At 45.9% G+C, this 17,867-nt stretch overlaps 1 long non-coding RNA gene across 1 annotated transcript; it reads left to right on the forward strand.

The window, feature by feature from the left end:
* Positions 1-9,817: 9,817 nt before the first annotated feature.
* On the forward strand, positions 9,818-10,852 carry LOC125542389. Its single transcript, XR_007297906.1, has 2 exons — positions 9,818-10,016; positions 10,458-10,852. It is a non-coding gene; the product is annotated as an uncharacterized LOC125542389 (long non-coding RNA).
* The last annotated feature ends 7,015 nt before the right edge of the window (positions 10,853-17,867 follow it).

Consider the following 17,867-nt stretch of genomic DNA (forward strand, 5'->3'; position numbering starts at 1 on the left):
TGGACCACGCGTCCCTGTAGATGGTTGGGCTGGCCCATCATGTATGCATATCCTTTTTCTTTTTTGTTTTTCACATATTCTCTTTCATTTATTATTATACAGTTCTAAAACAAAGGTTGTTGTAAACGCACAAAAATCCTTCTTCAGCCTCTCACCATCACGTTCACGTTGAACTCACCCTAAAATCAAGGAGAGGTAGATCGAATCTCCCCACGGGGGACAACCTCCACGGAGTAGCTAAATATGGTTACTTCAGATTTTCTTCCCAAGTCGTTTTTTGAGGGGAAAATACATTTTTCTTTTTTCCTCCAATATTTGTGGTGAAATACATGGAACAAAAATCGTGGGAGGCACGGGGGCTACCTGTTTTTTCCCTCCAAAAGTGCACTTGTTGCCAAAATGCATGTGAACGTGTCATATTCCACATTTTCCTTAATACATGTTGTACACCTGGACAAACAATTGAATTGTCGTTTTCATTTTGTTATCAATTCCTAAATATTGAATTTCAGCATGCACCTATCCCATGGCGTCTCATCCAAGCTCCCACATCAACCACGCAGATTCTTCTACCATGCATGTGTGCTGCTCCGGCGTCCGGTACAAGAGAGGGGAATCTTGATCCGATGTGATGCGATTCATGTCTACCCATAGCATGCACCGCTAGGCAACCAGGCCGACAACATGCACCGCTAGCCGCCTCGATCCAGATAATGGGCAAAGATGCTCAACTGGACATGTTTGTTGGCACTAGTGCATGATGCGCCAATCTTGGTGTGCAAGATGTGTAGCCGTGTGTCGTTTTAACATGCTTGGCATACCGAGGGAAGGGACTCGTCGGAGATCCAACGAACCGAGGTGGGGTCAAGGGTGGATGGATGGTGTGGGTCAACTTGGCTAAAGGTTTACGGTGGGTGTCTACGTGGCCAAGTGTGCATGCATGGTGTGAATCCAGCTGTGTGTGATGCACTGGACGGGCCTTTTTGGATAGGGCCCACATGAAGCGGCAACGAATTTTGAGGAAAATGAAGGAACGGGCCCTGCACTCTATCTGCATGCCGAACTCGTTCCCTCCATTGGCTAGATCCAGCATGCGATATGGCATGCCTTCCACATAGCCCGCGTTAGGGCTTACGCGTGCCGCTCTTGGTGTTTAACCACACCCTTCATGGGTCATACGACGAGACCACGCCAGGCCACGTGAAGCACCGCCTAGACACAAACCGGACGCGTTACCTCTTGGTAGCTATATCCAAAGCACATGCCGACCCGCCGTCTAGACCCACGTGTGGAGCATCACGTAGACGTTTAGACTCATACGTGGACATGCATCCTCTTGGTAGACGTTTAGACTCATGCGTTACCTCTTGGTAGCTAGATCCAAACTGGACTCACACCTCTTGCGCCAGTCCTCGAACCATGCATTCCCGCCGTTTAGACTCATACGTGGACATGTGTGCATGCATGTTGTGGGTCCAGTTGAGTGTGATGCACGATACATGCCTTGGTTACTAGGTCTAACATCACGTGGCATCGAGATTTGAGGCAAATGAAGGAACAGGCCCCGCACTCCTTTCACAGGCCGGACGCATTCTCTTTCGATGGCTTGATCCGACATGCGATATGGTCCCGTTTGCACACAGCCTATGTGAGGGCCAATGCATGCTGCTCTCGATGTTTTACCACACCCTCTAGGGGTTGTATGATGACACCACACCAGGTCCGGTGAATTTTTAGCCCCTCACGAATTTGCATTGATTATAACAACAGCAGACGGGCATCATAGCCGTAGAGAACGGCTTCGAGGCCACGCCTCCCGTTGGTAGCATATGGCACATATATGGACCAAAGAGCTTAACATGGGGCACTCATCCCATTCCCTGCTATGATTTCATGGTGGCCGCATAAGATATTGAACTTTCGAGGTTACAACCATAGAAATGCGGTAAATGGCCCAAATATGCGAGGGGGGGCGAGAAAGGCGACGCAATTACCTACCCCCAATATTGAAGTTTGTTTTTTCTAGAAAGAAACAATTTTTTATAAATAAGGAATTTTCAGCACTTATTAATAATGATTTTATAATTTTACATTGTAAGGTGCATTTTTTCTCTAAAACAAAGGTGTTGTAAACGCACAAAACTCCTCCTTGAGCCTCTCACATTGAACTCACCCAAAAAGGATTTCCCTCTTTTTTACGATTTTCCTTTGTTTTTGTTTTTTAGACAGAAGGATTTTGCTTTGTGTTTTTTTATTAGTAACATAGGGTTTTACTTTGTGACTGGTAAGCGGCCTGTGGGCCTGTTTGGTTGTTTCTTTACGAACTGGACCCACGGGCCGTTATTTTCTATGCTTGACACGGATAGGGTCCGTGTCATCACCCCCCATCGCCCACACACCCCCGCCCCCCTCACCCCCACCCTCCCCACAACCACCCCGCCGCGACCCCGCCGCCTACTCGCCTGGCCGCTCTCGACGGTTGGAGCAGAAGAGCGTGGAGTGAGATTGGGAGGCCGCCAGCAAGCACCTAGCGACTACCGGCGACTAGGTGAAGTGAGAAACCCTAACTTGTAATCTTCGACTTCTTTGTTCCTTGTTGTGTTGCCGTTTCGGGAGTTCGATATGGTTTCCAAAGTCAGAGATTAGATAGTTAGGATTTTTAAATCGGAGGTTAGGTGGAAGGCGATGCAGAGATTGAAGGAAGTTTTCTACATCGGTGGCTAGCTGGGTATTTTTTTCTAGGGTTTCGGTATTCCAGGGTTTTCATAACAATGAACAAGTGCAGATGCGTAACACAATAGCAGCAAATTTCAGCAAACAGTCCTTTAAAAACTTTCAAAAATATTGGCCTTGTGCAGTGGCAAATCCAGGAAGAAACCAGAGGGTGGGCTCAAAACTTATAAGCTGGGCTAGTGGATTGAATTCCTTTTTAGGCCGAAATTAGGTTGGGTTTAGTAAGGCAGCCATTAACTTGTAGTCCTAGATTGCAAGTCAACTAAACATTTCTCAGAATAATATTTACTGTAGTGTTTTTTTGCAGAATATGAAATTTTGATCCAAATATTTGTATCTTTGTAGGGAAATAACAATAAACTCTTAATTCTGTTGCCCAAATTAGTTCATATTTTAAAGATTATAAATGTGAGGGTGTACAATATATCAGAGTTTTTAGGAATTATTTTAGTCTTTATTTTGTGTGGTTATGTAGTACCAGGAAAAAGTGAAGTAAGTTCATTTTCTCCAACATGACAGACAAGTGGCTAATTGAGTTGGTTACCCTGACGATCCTTCGTCCATCCAGAACAGATTTTATTTTCTTTTTCAAGGAACATATTGTTGTATGCGGATGTATGTAGATGGGTTGTATGTTGAAGGTGTGTGTGTGTACATTCGGGTGGGCAGAGTAACAGCAGTAGTAGGATTTATGTTTTCATAGGACTTTTCTCAGAGATTACTACTCAGTCTCAGACACTACCTTAGTTGTGCTGCAGAGGAGGAGGGGCCAATGCCGCGCGTTGACGCTCGTGGTGAGCCCATGCTGCCGGTCGAGGGTGAAGAGAAGGACATGTCTGAACAAGCTGTGGTGCGGCGGGCACGCGCTGCGTTGCGGGGTTATGATGAGTGGAGGGCGAGCCACCCGCTCGGTTCAAGTGTATGATTGTTGATTACTGATGCAGTACCTTCGTTGATTATACTGTATGATTGTTGCCTAGTGTGTTTACATGCATTAGCCCTTTTCTTAAATTCTCATCATTTGCTTTTCTTCATTTTATTTTGTTTACACAGGTGGTGTGCATAACCTGTCGACAGGACTGCAACAGGCCCAATGCTGATGGGTTGACATTTACCATCAGGCTAGATGGGGACACTTCAGCTCTGGTATAAATAATCATGTCAGTTTTTACTTGTATTGTGTTTGTTCCCCTCTACTTTGAAGATTAACAATATGTAGGAAATAAATAGCAATTAAATTCTACATCTACAAATCGTGCCATGCTACGCAAGGCACCAGTTCAGCGCCATCCCAGACAGTTCATTGCTTTTTCAAGCGAGAGGGAGCCGCATGTATGATTTTGGTGTGTACAAAGGGAATTCAAGGGCGATCATCTGTGGTGAAAACTCGTGCAGGTTTGTTGAAGACTTCGACCTGCGAGAAGGCGACCTTGTCTCCTTCAATTTCACTGAAGACATTCCTATGGTGTACTGCTGCAACCTGCCAAGGACATGCGATCAAAACGAAGAGCGTAAAGATCCTCTAGAATTAGCTATCATAACGAAGGGAATTAATCTTATGAAGCAAGAGGAGCGTAACCTACATGACCTTTTGGCGATGAAGAAAGGTTATGTAGGTGCATTTTTTGTCCACCGCTTCACCCAGGCGAACATAGCTGGAAAGACGATGGTATGTTTTTGGTGTACTAGTATTTTCTATTTTGTATGCAATTTTCTTTGTTTTTTCATGGAGAGAAAGTTTAATGATATGCTATTGTAGCTGAAACCAGTGAATACACTGATGTGTGGTTTTGCATATCCTTTTGTTTCCCATAACTGAAGATCCTTATGTAATATATGTAGATGTAGCTGAATATCCTTTTGTTTACTGCTCCTTCACATATTTGATAATTTTTCTTCCTATGACGGTGCATACAGAGATTACCGGTGAAAGTTGTCGACGCCCTGAAGACCCCAGGAGATGGGGAGATACCTGGAGATGGGCTTGCTGGCATTCGGTTGTGCAAGGACAGTTTCATGCCGGTCAAGTACCACAAGTGTGATGATGGCCGCATCATCTTCGGCAAGGGATGGAGTGATTTTGTTGACAGTGAAGAGCTTAAGGTTCATAAAGCAGTTCTTTTCGGTTTCAAGACCACCACCCGTGAAGATCTTCATATTGAGGTGGTTATGAACATGCTGACCGAGGAGCCACAAATGTAGCACGACAACGCAAGAGTGTCATTTACACTAGGTATAGTGCGAAAACTATTTTGATAGCAGTTATGCATCTATGGGGTTACGTCTTCATTATGTCTTGGGTGATGATGACTATGAGAGGAGGACATGTTGCAGTTAGAGTAAATGCTAGGATTCAGCCCTATTCAGGACTCAAAATAGGTCTTTCACAGGTGGTTGCTTTATTGGCTGTTGTTTCCCTGGCTATAATCATGAACGATGGTAATGCAAATGGAATCGTTAAGGGGGTTTTATTAAATCATGGAGTTAAGATGGTAGAACTACCTAGGAGTGTTTGCGTAGGAGATGCGGGAAGGGCATCAGTTGTGTTCTTGACTCTTTGGCAATGCAGGAATAATGTGAGATTACAAAATAAATGGTATAGTGATCTTATGATTCTTGTTTAGCTCATTTGCCTGTGGATCATGGGATGGTCCATATTGCAGATGATGGTGGTAAACAAAGAGGTGCTGATGTTGGGAGCAAAGAGGTGCTGATGGTCTATATGCGCAGGCTAGAGCATGTAGCAGGTGAATTGTACAGTTCATCACAAGTGTGGAGTCACAGGGTACTGCGGTGTCGCCTGCGCATCTCTATCGTAGTTTTATTTTTTGGACCTTCATGTTAAGTCTGGCTGGGCTTGCTACCATGTATGATTTGTGCTGCTAGTTGATTACTTTAGTTTCTAGCTGTAGTTTGTATCAGGGGCTTGAAAGACCATGTGGTTTCTGTTAATGGAAAATCAGAGGGGGCGACCCTTCTTTTGATTAAAAAAATGAACTTTCTCTATGCAATTAAAAAATCAGAGGTGGTGTAGACGGCTCCGGCGTAGCAGCAGGAGACCTAGAACGCTGCAGCTCATCCTCCATAACAACGATACAAGGAGCAGCCTCCATGTCCCGCGGTGGCGACACAGGGGATAGCGCCGGCCCCGGCGACGCGGCGGGAGACCGTGAAAGCTGCAGCTGATCCTCCAGGACAGCGTTCGTAGGAGCAACCTCCTCGTACTGCGACGGCGGCGCAGGAGACAGCGCCCGAAGCGTCGCCAAGGCCATGTCATGATCTGCACGCACCGCCGGGGAGAAAATCAAACCCCGACGACCAGAAGACCGAGAAGAAGCCGATGTCGGTGTCGTCAGATGCTCCAAAGCAGCCTCCGACGGTGATCCCATCGCCAAGGGCGCCGCAGGCCCATCAACCCATGTCCGAATGGCTGACATGGGCGAAGCATCCGGTTGAGGTGGTGGAGGCGGTGCAGAGCTGGCAAGCGAGGGAGGGTTCTGGGGAGGCACGAGCTCCGTTGCCGCTGGCGGGTCCCCCGACAAAGGCCGCGATGCCAAGCATGGATGTGTACTGGCAGGAACGGTCGTGAAAGAGGTGATTTGCATCGGAACCACTCCTCTCGAGGAAGATGATGCCGCCGTGTTAGCTGACGACGAAGACGCTTTCGGCCTCTTGCTCTTGTCATCAGCCCTTGAAGTGTCCTCTCGATCATGCTCCTTGTCCCCTTCCGTATCATCGCCATGCTCCCAAACGCGAGGCACAAAATCAGCGTCCGCACGGAAATCATCATCTTCCAGAGTGTACCGGAATTCATAGCCCTTCTTCTGAACAACCACATCCGACGAGAGGGAGTTGACAGGGCTCATCTTAAAAGCATCAAGATTAAGCACGCCAACCTGAATCCTCACAATACCACGGCGGCGCAAACAAAGGAGGTCGACGTCAAGAGTGGCACCAATAACAGAGCCAACTGCCCAGAGACCCAAGAAATGCCGGAGAGCGTGAGGAACTCCGTGCACATGCACCCAAACTGGAATAAGCTCAAAACGATTCAGAATCTCCTCGGAATGACAAGCCTTGAACTCCAAAGTGACATTATGCGATTTGATGAAGACCGTGAAACCAGTAACTCTCAGGAGCACCTCGTCACTGGGAAAAGACATGATAAAAGCATTCTAGCCATGAGAGATAGCCTCCCACGTCCACTGTTGCTGATATTGAGCGATCTTAGCAACCTCCGCCTCCACTATGCTCGAAGAGATAGAGCCTCCCGAGATCGTAACAAGAGCCGTTGGGGAGGATTGTGGTGCGAGGTCTGCCCTGCAAACATTGTCAGGCATCTGAAAGAAGGCCATGCTCTCAGTCCCATAGCCACAAAGCATCGCCGCCGGCTTCGGCATCTTGAGAGCTGGACACCGCCGAGTAGTCATCGGATGGTTCGCCTTGTTACAGATGAAACAATACTGCTGTGTTTCAAAATCTGAAGCCACATGTCCGGCCGACTGACACTTGGTACACCACAACTTGGTCATTACCGTGTTCACCCCGGGAGCAGGTGTCGCCTGAGCCACATCATGTTGTTGTTGAGCCGGTGCCATAAGAGGAGCAGCAGTCACAAGAGGCCCCGAGACAAAAGCCGGAGCACCTTGTACGCCATGATAAGGCAAGGTGGGTGGAGCAGCGATGATCGAGGCGTTTCCCGCACGGTTCTTAGGCCGATTTCCTTTTCCTCCCTTCAGTTTCCTAGGACGGATATTCCCTGTCTGAACTCCGGCCGCCGGGTTTGCCAGACCAGCGTTAAAGGCCATTGGCTGGACAGTAGTGGGGTGACCATGGCTCTGTTGCAAGAAAGGGCCGGCTGGTTGATATGGGTACACCGGCGCCATTTGCTGCATGTACCCCGGCGGCGCATGATACATCGGTTGCTGCTGAAAGAACTGCTGTGGCATTTGATACATCTGTTGTTGCTGCTGCCCCGGTGCTGGAGTCTGTTGGGGAAGGTTCGGCATGACACTTTGAGCGGAGGAAGAAGGGATCACCGGGGGGAACACCCCAGGTGCGAAGCCAGGGGCACCACCAGACGAGGAGGCGTCCGAGGGCATCGGCGCGGCGGCTGCAGGTCGGACCTGCCCAGAGCCCGGCGGCGCGGGCGCGTCGCGACCCATCCCCGAGCAGACGGCAGCCACAAAGGATCGAGGAAGATTAGGGTTTCTGCGAGGAGTGTCCCTGTTCCACATATGAAACAACCAACGGTTGAGATTAACCATGCGTAAAGAACGGTTCGGATGTGACGCACCTGAGATCGGGTGAGGGCCTAGGCCTATCGACCGCCCCACTCGTCCGGCGAAACGCCCGTCGCAGGAAACATCGGAGGCGCCGTCGGCGTGATCACCGCCGTCCTCGCCAAGCCGGCCGAGGGCATGGCATCTCCCAGAGTACGAGAGGGAGAGACTCTGGGGGCAGGGAGAGGTCCGATCCAGGGCCGTACCATAGGCCTAGATATAGCCGGAGCCCTCACGTGCCGGCATGCAGCCGGCGGCGACCCCCGCGAATGAATTGCCGGCGAGGTCGGAGAACCGTTTACCTCTTGTGCACCATCCTTCTGAGCAGATCCTCGCCTAGATGACGGTCTCTCCCATACTCGTGAGGCTGATGTAGGATACCCAATGTCGGCCCAAAACTCGGCGGCCAGCTCCTCGTCAGTCTTACGCCGGCGCGATGCCTCGGAGGTCTCGGCCGTCGAGGAGTCCTCACCTCCGTCATCTGCACGGAGGCAAGAAAATCGCGATCCAGATCCGACCGGCACCGGAGCGGACCACCCTGGCGCTAAGGTCAGGCGCCGGCGGGTGGAGATCCGAATTGGCGGAGGTGCCCAGTGTAGTGCGTCTAAAGTGTCCGAAAAAAAATTGAAAGCATGTGGTCATGTGAAACCATAACCATAGAACCAATTAACTTGAATTTAAAACCCTCGATGTTCTTATAGATCTAAATACCCATATTATAACACCTGGTACATCTACTTCTTCCACCTCAGCTTTGACATCAGCAGCTGCAGCGCTACTCTTTGCATGTATTTACGTGCTGATGTGGTATATGACGGGGAAAAGGAACTGGTTTCTCCTCTGGAAAAAGAATAGCAGCACCACTGAAAGGCATTACGAGGCCATGATAATAATTTATGGATGACTTGCTCCAAAAAGATTCACGTACTCAGAGGTAATGAAGATAACGTCTTCTCGCAATAAGCAGCTTGGTCAAGGTAGTTATGGTATGGTCTTGAAGGAAAGCTACATGATGGTCGTCTGGTTGCTGTGAAATTCTTACATAATTGCAAAGGAAACGGGGAAGAGTTTGTTAATGAGGTTATGAGCATTGGTAGGACCTCTCATGTGAATATTGTTAGCTTGTTCGGATTTTGTTTGGAAGGATCAAAACAAGCTCTTATATATGAGTACATGTGCAATGGTTCCCTGGATAGATACATTTACTCAGAGAAGCCAAAAGAAATTTTAGGATGGGAGAGGCTCTATGCAATAGCTATCGGGATAGCTCGTGGACTGGAATATTTGCACCATAGTTGTAATACACGGATCGTCCATTTTGACATTAAGCCTCAAAATATCCTTCTAGACCAAGATTTTTGCCCAAAAATTGCCGATTTTGGTCTTGCTAAACTATGTCGTACCAAGGAGAGCAAGCTTTCAATGATTGGTGCTAGAGGAACAATTGGATTCATTGCTCCAGAAGTTCACTCACGAAACTTCGGAATTGTTTCAACAAAGTCAGATGTTTATAGTTATGGAATGGTGTTGCTAGAGATGGTTGGAGGCAGGAAAAATGTGAAATCGGTGGCTGAAAAATCAAGCGAAAAGTATTTCCCAGATTGGATTTATGATCACTTTGCTCAAGACGATGAATTAGAGGCATGTGAAGTTACAAGTGACATTGAGGAAATTGCAAGAAAGATGACCTTGATTGGCTTGTGGTGCATACAAGTATTACCTCTGTATCACCCTACTATAACCAAAGTTGTAGAAATGTTTGAGAGAAGCAAAACTTCAGTGGACTACTGTAAGATACTTCTACATCTATTTGGTTTCCCTTTTTTCCGTGAAGTTATTTTTTTCCAAATACTTTTAGTAACTTGACCTACTTGCTTATCCCTGATTCTAGTGAAAATGCAGCTCATAAGATGAATGTACAAAGTGCAAGCTCTACGACATCTGAGGAGATAAGGCTTGTGAATTCAGGAAACACATAACAATTTCCACCTCTTTGAGAAGGTAACTTGTACTAAAGTATATTCAGAAATTGAACAGGCTCAACTAAGTTCGACATTGTATCATAGTCATTAAAGAATTGTGAATGCACAATTGACTGGAAATTCCAATATAAATTACTCAATCTTCTAACTTTGATTGAAAAACCCTAATAAGAAGCGCTTTAAGGTTATAGAGAAGAACCATGTTATGGGGATCTAACAGTGGTGAAATCAAAAGTTTTAGTTTATGTGCAACATACGCTGATTCCATGTGCTGTGTCCGAATGACCTAGAGTGAAGGGTGGCTCTGTTTGTAAAGCATGCTTCTCTGATTATAAATAAAACTCAGATAAATGTCTTGTTGAACTGAAGTTCCATTACAGCAAAGCATTGTCCATGTAAGGAAATAGTCACTGCATAACTAGATGGGGGTTATATTGACTAACATATTATGTTTTTTCAGGTTGGTAGTTGGGAAGGGCGTGATGAACGGAAGCGGCACAATGTCATAACTTTGAGTTCATCCTACATTAGGAGTGGCGACAACAAACTTGCACAGCCGGTTATCATAAAACCCATTGTTGATAACAATCACAGCAATGCACAGGCACACATTACAGTTCTACAAAAATCAGAAATTAGCCTGCATACGGACATGTCAATGCCAATCAATTTTTTTTCTCCGACAGGCACCTAAATGCATGTCATATTTGTACTAGCGCATACCAACGTTGTACCACTAGCCTGTCACCAGGTGATAACCAAAGCCTCCAAAGATCACTGTATTCCAGGAAGTACTAGCGCACGAATTTTGTGTTCCACCTTACAAGTTCAAACAGATAAAAGGATTGGATCTTATGCCAAAGGCAAGCAGCTATTCCTAAAAAAACACAACTAACAAGACCATCAAGAGTATAAATTTGCGACTAATTATATGCCAATTCGCAGCAAGCAGATTAACCGTGGAAGTCTAAGGCGGTATACTTACTTGGTCCTCTGCTCGGCAGGTGGTACCCACTCGAGGAAATGGCGCCGTGCCTTTCCTTCACGCGTACACAACTTCGCCCATGACCACCGCCGTACTCCGAATTTACTGTCCCCCGCTGGCGAGACGAGGGTTTCCGCCGTTTCTCAGGCAACATCGCTACCGTGGCTCCCCTTCGCCGCCCTAACCAACGCTAGTCCGATGTGGCATAGGCTACTGACTCTGCTCTGTGCAGCTCACGGCGGCAGCCTCACGCTGCAGCGGCGCCGGGGATGAGCGCGGTTAATCGGGGGCAATACACCATTACCGGCCGCCAGCGGTGCCGTACGACTCCAATCACGTCGGCAGGTTTGGGCTGTAGGCCTTGCAAAAGGCCATGTAGACGAGTCCTCAGAGCAACACATCAGGCCGCGTGAGACCCATCACCTCCCCATTCCATCCCTCGAAAAAAAAAAACTCCCCCTTTCATTTTTTTTGGAGGAACATTTTGCTCTCCAACGTTTTGGTTCAAGCAGGATCCTGGCGAGCGAAGGGGCCCAAACTCCTACCATTGCTAATTCCCCGCCTACGTGCCTTTTTCCACGCAACACCACCCAAGGATCTACGGATAGAACGTCGATGCATCCCCCGTTTCTGCGAGCACTCTTGTCCGTCCTGGTAACATGCTTTCATGTTGCTGCACCGAGCCACGACGCCGGAGGCCGCAGCTGTGGCGACCTGCGCGTCCAAGGCCGTACGTACAGGAACGTCAGTACGCCGGGTACCCGTTCTGGCTCGGCCGCCTACAACCACTGTACTTTGGTGACGCGGGAAATGATCTCACTCTTTTTTTTCGAACCATGTAGGAGAGCTGCATGTATTATATTAAAGATAGAGAGGGAGTACAAACGACCAAAACAAACTGCCCCAAAAACACAGCGAAAAACACCGACACTAGAACAGACTGTGAAATACAAGTAAAATGACGATTCTTACAAGTAAAATGCTGACAATGAAACTTATGGAAGGTTCGTGAATTCCCTCGGAAAATGCTCACTTGAAGAGGACTTTTCAGATAGTATATGCAACTTATGGAAGGTTCGTGAACGGTTTCAATCTCACATGCCGATTCTTACAAGTAAAAATGCTGACACTGAAATACAAGACAGGAACGTACCATGGTACTTCTGTCTACAAAGCATCCTCCGTCCTCGGTCGACGTACAGTCACATCGCATCTAATTGGTCAAGACTTGTCCGATGGGGTTTTCTGAACTAAATATTACTCTCTATGTTCTATCTTTCTTCGGATTTGGATGTATATAGAGTATAGACGCATTTTAGTATGTTTTCTCACTCATTTCAGTCCGTTTGTATTCTATATCGAAATATTCAAAACATCTTATATTTGTGAATGGAGAGAGTATCTTTTAAAAAGGCCATAACTCGACCAGTCAATTCCTTCAGACTTTAGCTGTCATTCATCTATTTGCCTTCCGCCTTCACATACATCATCCACGCAATTCATCAGCAAATCTATTTCTTACCATTCCGATGTGCCCAACCAGCTTTGCCATTGTTCCTGTTCCAATTTTCTTGCCTCCAAATTCACATACCTGTTAATAAACATTAAACACACAAAATAACACAATGCTCCGTGCCTCCAGTTCCTTGCTCTAAACATAAGAATGCCTTATATGGTGGGAATGCATTCCTGATAAAATTGCGGAACACTGCACCAACTAAATGTGGATTGAGACATTTCGATGTTAACTCTCTCTAGTGGGTATATGGGGAAGTAATTGCGTTGACAGAACCAGTCAAGGTAGTTGGCTAACACCATTCATAATATCTTCTCGCTGCGGCACACGACAGCGCTAGGACAACCATCGCGATATCAACATGCCTGAAAAGTCCTCCACCAACTTGATCTACAGCCACTCATAATTTGTCCCAGGTCTTCCATTTGCTCCGTCAATTAAGATAGGAGTTCCCATGTTAGACGTACGACGACTGCGAGATGACTCCATTCCCCAACCATATCGCATCCGTTCTTTGCCACATCATTTCTCTCTCGTATATCCACACAACACATGCATGATCACGAATTTTGTTTGCTCCCCTTCTGTGTCTTGCTGACACAAATTACAGCTCTTGTATTTCGATGTCTCTTGTCTACTGGTTCTTAGTGTTCATTGGGGTTTGGTGGCTGCCAGTGATGCTCGTCGGGGCTGACGAGCAGCAAGGGGAAGGCTGCTCGCGCTCGGCCAACAGGTGCGGCAACCTCACCATCTCTAATCCGTTCTGGCTCGCTGAGACAGACGCGGCAAGATCGTGTGGTATCTTGGACTTCAAGGTCACTTGCTATAATAACAGCAGTGCAACCCTGCGGAGCTCCGTGCCCCTCATCCCCGGCTTTGCAATCAACAGTATCTCTTACGAGGAACGCAGCTTGCGAGTCGTTGATGAAGTCAAGCAGAAACTATTGGAAGCCTCCAGCGGTTGCCGCATAAAGATTGGGAACACCTCCGCCCAGGGGCGGGCTCACCTCAATTCAAGGGTATTCAGTTGAATACCCATGATTTTTGCCAAAAAAACTAGGTATATGTTGTATAAATATTGTGTACGTATAAGGAAAAACGAAACTGATACGCAACACATGCAAGATAGGCATTTCAGCCCAAAAACAGAGGCTAGCCCACCCTCTATTTTCCCTCAACAGCACGACTGCCCATTGGCCCAAATGGCTGTACCTCACAGCCCACACACGTCCATCATCGCCCTAAAAAACTGTCCATCGATCAGACGCAGGATAACCGTCACATCCCTTCCCCTGTTCGATCTCTTCGCACGCGAGCCGCCATGCGGCCAGAGCTGTTGCCATCGCCTGATCGGCGATCGCACGTGCGTGCGGCGGCGCGGACGGCGCAACAAATCCATCCCCCAACCCATTGATTCTGATCCCTGCAGTCTGCAACGGGCATCAGGCATAGATGCAATTTCAAATCCACAACCCACAGATTCAGATATAATTGCTAATTAGATATATTAATCATTCGCCTTCTGAAACTGGGATTTCTCCTCTCATGCCGATTTTTATTTCTTAGTCGAACTGATCATCTTATGCCGATTGTATGCCCGACAACACAGCAGTATGTGGACAACAGATACCTTGGGATTGTTAGAAACGTTGAGACAATAAAGAGCACCAATTTTGGACAGCTTACACTTGATCATCTTATGACAAGCGTCGAGAAATTTGTAAATGGTGGAGGAAATCTGGAGGGCAACCTACCACTGCTGTAAGTAATACAATCATTATTAACATACCATACATTTAATTTTATGGAAAATTTTCTAAGCTGTTTTTGTTGTAATGCAGACGTGGTACTACGAGAAGTGGAGGGTGCACCAATTGGACTCTACCATCTCGTATGCATCAAGGTTAAGGCCGCTGATCCAAAACTGGAGTGACGAGAAGGCACAGAAGGTTGACAACATAATAAACAAAAATTATATAGGGGTTGGAGAGGTAAAGTGTTAGTACTGTGTGCCTGGATTATCTACCATATGTTTTGAATGATACTAACGACACTAACATACAGTATGTCGATGACCTGCTGCGGCCTTTCAATCCACCACCAGTTGGGACGCCGGTCAAACCAAAGACTGACGGTCAGGTAAATGATGAACATCAGGCACAAATATATATTGTAACTTTGCAAGTACAATCGAAATCATATGCTTCTAACTGCTTGTAATTTGCAAGATAAGGCACTCATGGGCCGTGTATTGGCTGATTTGAAAGAAGTTTCCTCCATTGTGCGGGAAGCGAGTGCACAACAATTTGATAGGATGAGCACCCTTGAAAAAATGGACGAGTGCCTTAGGCGTACACTTGCGAACGGCAGACGCACGGATGACCTCATCGCAGAATTCAATGTAAGTATACCATTATGAGTTTCTATAAATATTTTTACTATCAATACTCTCCATAGTAACACATTTTTTAAAGAACCACCGCTATGGAATATTTGATGTTGATCGCCCAGGAGTAGAGGACATACAGCTATCTGACCTGGGAGTACCTGCGGACCCAATGGAGGTCCCAGGAGAGAATACTACTCACCAGAAAAAACAAAAAAAAGACACGGAGGTCATTTCCAAAGGCATTTCTGCTAAGGGAATACAAAAAGATAACATGGATGCCCCCATGAAGAACGTAGCTGAAGATTTGCAGCCTGCTCCTAGTTTGCAATCGCGAAAGCATTCAAAAACCACCACAAGCCTTGAAGCTTTCATGGTGATACACATTTCACATCTAACTGATTTTGTTTTAAGTTAATGCAGATTCGTAGCTAACATATGATCTTCCACGTTCAGGATGAAGAAGACAGAGTTGTTGCTGCAGCTTGCAAGGAGAGTCTCGAGAATGTTTCACAACTTTATAAAGAGCTGGATGCTCCGCAGGGTGCTCCGAGGTTGGATTCGCGAAAGCATTCTGAAGCCACCACAAGCCTTGAAGCTTTCCTGGTGATGCACATTTTACAGTTAATGGTTTTTTCCACGCAGATTGCAAGCTAACAAGTGCTTTATTTTGAATCGCAGGATCCTCTGAATTTGAGGCACAATGAGAATGTGCGAAAGGCTGAAGAAAGAAGAGATCAAGATGACGAAGATGTCAGTATTGAGGTGGGGGAAGAGGCAGGTACCAAAAGCAAACACCGGTCTGCCAATGCTAAGGCAATAAGGGAGCCGGAAGAGACCCATGTCTTCCCAGTTGATGAGGACAACTATGATGATTCTTTAGCAAAGCAGCGACAAGATAGTGTGGTTGATTCCATGCTACCAACTCGTGCGAGCAGCCGGAAAAGAGTGGCATCTTCATTATTGTGCAATGAAGATTATGTTCTGTACGATAGTGATAAGAAGAGAAAGAAAAACAAGACTCAATCGGAGTCTACCAACGATTCCAAGGACACAAAGAATACAAAGAGGAAAAACCGTGCAAGCATTTTTAAAGATACATACACAGGTGCTTCGAGGCTGGAGAACGACCTTGACAAGTTTCAACAGAATTACGTGGCCGAAATTGTCAACACCTCAGATCTTGATAAACAATTGGTGGTAATTGATGACATTGTTCTGCTACAGAAGCATTTGCAATGCCTCACCATGACATATGGAGTTTTAGATGACAAATGGTTGGGTGACGAAGTAAGATATTTGCCAAATTATTTTATCAATTTTCTTTTGCTCAGTACAATTAACTTGAATTTTGTTTTAGTTGGTTGATGATGTGATTCAGATCATGCGTCATGATCATCCTAAGGACATAAGGGACGGGCAACTGGTTTACATTGAGAGGATGGCTGGCGTCGCTATGCTCAAAAGAGATGGTAAGGTACAGAACTGCCATGAGGCCGCTTTGGCGGGCAGTCATGGAACAACAAAAGGAGACAACTACCTCAGACATGATCTGGTACCATCTAACCATGACATAAACACATTTATTTTTCTAATCATTATGCATGTTGATGTAATCATCTTTGCTGTCCAAGTTTTTCTACTTACGAACATGGCGAACACCCACTGGTTCCTTGTGGTCGTAAACCCCAGAAGGAGGGAGATTCAGATTCTTGATTCGCTTTTCAGCTACGTAGTAACACAAGTGGTTCACGTGGTGAGATTTTAAACGTCTTTCAATATAACACAGCATTTAGCATCATACCTAACCTTGAACCGTGAGCAACTTCTCATACCATGGACTTTGGCAGATACGTGGGGTGGAAGCATATCTGAGAGCATTGCTGCGAATCAATGGACCACAAAGCCATGCAGGGCAAGACATTAACGTGACCCAATGGACAGTAAAGCATGTCCCTGTGCCAAGACAAGATGGCAAGTCAGTCAACAGTATTAGCTTCTAAATATGTTTTTCATTATTAATACGTGAAATTGTGCTAACAGAATTAATTGTTGTAGTTCTTCTTGTGCACTCTACATGCTGAAGAACATCAAATTCTTTACGGGAGAAGATCTTACGCTGTGTTATGACCAAGTACGTAGAGTAACACCAAAAATTCTGTCAATTTTGTAAACATATGGAACGATACTAACATATCCTCCCATGCAGGCATACATTGACAATTATAGAAGAGAGCTGCCTCTTGTCCTTCTTACTTCGCCCTACAACAAATTGAAGTCCATGAAAAGGTTGAAGACGTACATTGCTAGCCTATCGGATGCAGCTGCGATTGAAGATCATGAAGATGCAAGCAGTTAGTCCAGCAGTGGTTGATTCTTAGATCTGGAGTGTACACTTGGTTATGAAGAGGTTGAGTAGGGTGTGGTTTGGTTTTAGTCCAAAAGAAGGTTTCCTAGCCATGTTCCTAGTCCAGTGCGGATTAATCAAGTTGTAATATTTCACAGTACTGGTTCCAAATACTATTCTTGCAATAAATTTGGTCTGCATGGGAGATGCTGAAACATATATTTGCTTTTTACAACCAGAACTTTTGAAGCTTAGGAAGGTTAACTGAATTCTTAAATTTATTAAGTGTCGTCGGAGTCTGGACAAGATTCAAAACAATTACATCGCTAGTTAGAAGTTTCAGAATTTTTTTAACATCGCTAGTTAGAAGTTTCAGAAAAATTTCAGTGAGTGCTGAAATATTTTGGCTGAAAGGCAAATATTGCAGTGAGTGCTAAAATGAATGAAGTTCAGTTATTTCATCAAAATCTCACCGAAGTGAAAACCATGGTGTCGTGCCATCTTGAGCAGCACCAAAAATGATTCAGTGTTATTAACAAAATTTGGTCTCACAGATACGAGGAGAAAAGGTATGATTTTGAGCATGCAAGATCAGATGGGCAATAAAATAGCTTCACAAGAGAGTAAAATACTTCA

This window comes from Triticum urartu, chromosome 3 (assembly GCF_003073215.2).
Source record: "Triticum urartu cultivar G1812 chromosome 3, Tu2.1, whole genome shotgun sequence".
Taxonomy (NCBI): Eukaryota; Viridiplantae; Streptophyta; class Magnoliopsida; order Poales; family Poaceae; genus Triticum; species Triticum urartu.